This window comes from Priapulus caudatus, unplaced genomic scaffold, assembly GCF_000485595.1.
Source record: "Priapulus caudatus unplaced genomic scaffold, Priapulus_caudatus-5.0.1 Scaffold1769, whole genome shotgun sequence".
In the NCBI taxonomy this organism is placed as follows: Eukaryota; Metazoa; Priapulida; class Priapulimorpha; order Priapulimorphida; family Priapulidae; genus Priapulus; species Priapulus caudatus.
Genome location: NW_014578830.1, coordinates 10,457 through 13,859, shown reverse-complemented (window position 1 = coordinate 13,859; position 3,403 = coordinate 10,457). Strand labels below are relative to the sequence as shown.

Genomic DNA, 3,403 nt, shown 5'->3' with positions numbered 1-3,403 from the left:
ACTAAACACACACACACACACACACACACACAAAACACACAACACACGCCCAAACACACACAGCACACCGACACACACAGCACACACACACACAGCACACACACAGACAGCATACAGCACACACACACACACACCACACACATCACACGCACACGTCCACCCACCATTGAGCTGCGGCTGGACAATAACCATGTAGACGCTACTAAGATCTCGGTGAAGTTTCTCAGCAGTTGGTGAATTTTAAACACCACAGGTGTTAAAGTGACTAAACACTCCGCAACGCAACGCAGCAGGCGAACGGACGGACCAACGGGCCACACGGGCACCAAGATCCACACACGCACAAACACACATCACAGCAAGCCGCACTGCAACGCACGCACGCGCCGCATGTATTCGAGCTCAGTGAGTCTCGCGCATTGATATATAAGAGAAGCTTTTCTTGAAGAATGTGTCGCAGTTCGCGCGTGAGAGTGGCGAAATGCTGGCGACGTAAGAACAGGCAATAACTGAGCGAGACGGAATGAGATATCCTCTCTCTCTCCTCTCCTCTCTCTATCGTGCTCTCTCGTCTCCTCTCTCTCTTCTCTCCTTCTTCTCTCTCGCGCTCTCCATCTCTCTCTTCTCGATCCTCTCTCTCTCTCGTGCGGTCTGCCGGCTGCTCAGCCATTTTGGCTCCTCTCGCATCCTCCTCGTCGCTGTCAAGGACCGGGGTGCTCTCCTCATGCTCTCTCGTTTCTCTCTGCTGCCGGCTCTCTCAGCTTCGTCTCGCTCCTGCTCTTCTCCATCAACTTTTTCTCTCTCTCCTCTCTTCTCCTCGCTCTATTTCTCAGGTCCCTGCTCGAGTCTGCCGGCCTCACGTGTGCGTGCGCGCGCGTGTGTGTGTGCGGAGTGCGTGTGTGCGTGTGTGCGTGCGTGCGTGCGTGCGTGCGTGCGTGCGTGCATGAGTGAGTGCGTGCGTCTACCACCACGCTAGCGCCTCTGGCGGCGACGTACGTGTTCACGTTTCATCCATTCATGTGTCTGCATGCGCATGTTTGTGTGTTTATCTATTTATTTGTTTGTTTTTGCGAATGTGTGTTTATGTGTTTACGTGTTTGTGCGCATGTGTGTTTATCTTTTTTTCGTGTTTGTGCTCATGTGTCGGTACGTGTCACGGTGTGTAAGTGTTTAGGCATCACGTGCTTAGATTCACATATATTGCACACATATTTATTGTTTGTTATATATATATGTTGTTACATTATTTGTTATTTAATATATGTGTATAATCACATCAGTGTTATCACATTTGTACTGTTCCTTGTTTGCTATCGTGTTGTTTACGTGTTTGTTGTCTTGTTTATACTATGTGCTGGTTTGTTTGTTTGTTTGTTTGCGTGTTAACGCATTTTTCATCTTCAACAATCGCAACCCAACGTTTGCTCTGACATTCAGCACAAATAAAATCTCTGCTTAGTCATTTTTCCTTCGCGTATATATTTATAGACAGTAACAAGCTTTCGATATATATATATATATACAGAAAATATTTAAATGATACGTCTGGAGACATAATTATGCACTAACGTTTTCACTTTATTCGCTTTTCAGGTGCATATGTGATATATGCAGATATGCACCTGAAGAACTAATAAAGTGAAAACGTTAGTGCGTAATAATGTCTCCAGTTGTTGTCATTTCAATATTTTCTGTGTAATTTAAAAACTTGCATTTAAAAAATTAAACTCCTTATATATATCCTTATATATATACATTTATATTTATAGACGCAAACAAGCTTTCGATATATATATATTATATATATATATATATATGCGTGTGTATATATATGTAGCTATAATAACTCAATAACTGTATGCATCGACGGTCACCTTCAATCGATCAATAAATCAATAAATCTATGAGTTAGTGCTACGTACCGGTGCGGACGGCACCGCCTGCGCGAATTCTCCGTACGGGAACCTGTGTCGCTGCTGCTGTTGCTGCTGCTGTCGCTGCTGCTGTCGCTGCTGCTGTCGCTGCTGCTGTCGCTGCTGCTGTCGCTGCTGGTGTCGCTGCGGCTGTGATGTACCGACTGCCGCCGCCGCCGCCGCCTCCGGACTTTCATAGAGCGTCGTCTGGGAAGAGAATCCATTCGGATCGTACTCGCTAGAGAAGAGTCTCTCATCGGCGAAACCGCCGAAGGAACCTCCTCCAGCGGCTTCTCCCATCAGCGCGTCGATGCTATCGTCATCGTCGTCGTCGTCGTCGGCGAACAGCGCGTTTCCGTTTCCGGTCGAGGTCTTTCCGACGAGGCGACCGAATCCGCGCAGGAAGTCGCCGTCGTCGTCGTCGCCAGACGTCCGGTCGGCGGGCGCGTCGTGGACGAGTCGTCCGAACCCGGTGAACCCGGAATGGCGAGGCGGCTCCTCTCGCAGCCGATCCGGGAACGAGTGGCGGCCGCCGAAGCGTCGCCATGGCGACGCGGATGCGGAACGCATCCCTCCGTCTTCCTCTTCTTCCGATTGCAGCTTCCCGGGTTTGACGGCGAGGTTGCGGATGAACTTACGGCCGCGGCCCGTCTCCTCTGTCATGACCCGCCAGAGAAGCCGCAACTGCGCACAGCTCGGCTCTCCTCCTCTTCCTCCTCCTCCATTCTTCTCCTTCGCCTCCTTGATAAAGTTCGATACCCGGTTGCTCTTCTCCGGCGCTTTCATATGCAGGCGCGCCAGCTTGCGCAGGTCCATGGCTCGAGTCCCCAGCACTAGCGCAGCACAGACGATAACGAATCCGTAGAGCTTCATATTGATGCTGGTACTGATGGTGTTGCTGCTGCTGCTGGTGGTGCTTCTGGTGGTGATGGTGGTGGTGGTGCTGCTGCTGTCACTGCTGCTGCTCTTGCTGGTGGTGCTGCTGCTACTGCTGGTCGTGGTGGTGCTGCTGCTGCTGCTGCTAGCGCTGTCACTGCTGCTGGTGGTGCTGATGGTGGTGTTTCTGTTACTGCTGCTGCTGCTGCTTGTGGTGGTGGTGCTGTTACTGATGCTGCTGCTGCTGCTGCGGTAGGATTGAACCGAGAGATAATAGACGAGAGAGAGGAGTGGGATGATGAGTGGTGCGGGGGTGGGATATCGAGAAGAGGAGGTCTTTGAAAGCCTAGCGAGGGCGAGACAGGGAAGATGAATGGGAGAAGGGATATCGAGGAAGATGAGGACTATGAAAGCCTTATGAGAGGGAGGAGAGGGAGAAGGGATATCAAGGAGGATAACTTTAAAAGCATTTCGAATGCGCGATATATATATATATATATATATATATATATATATATACTACGACGCGTACGTACGTACGTCGTTCTTACTTACTTACGACGTACGGTACGTACACAACGTACGCGCGACCGACCGACCACCCGACGACGACG

The 3,403-nt window shown here is 50.2% G+C and overlaps 1 long non-coding RNA gene across 1 annotated transcript in view; it reads right to left on the bottom strand.

Moving 5' to 3' along the window:
• Nucleotides 1–1,987, bottom strand: part of LOC106817560 — a 15,611-nt gene extending 13,624 nt beyond the window's left edge. The window contains exon 1 of the long non-coding RNA XR_001395075.1: nt 1,923–1,987. This is a non-coding gene — a long non-coding RNA (uncharacterized LOC106817560). The remainder of the gene's footprint in view (nt 1–1,922) is intronic.
• Nucleotides 1,988–3,403: the final 1,416 nt, after the last annotated feature.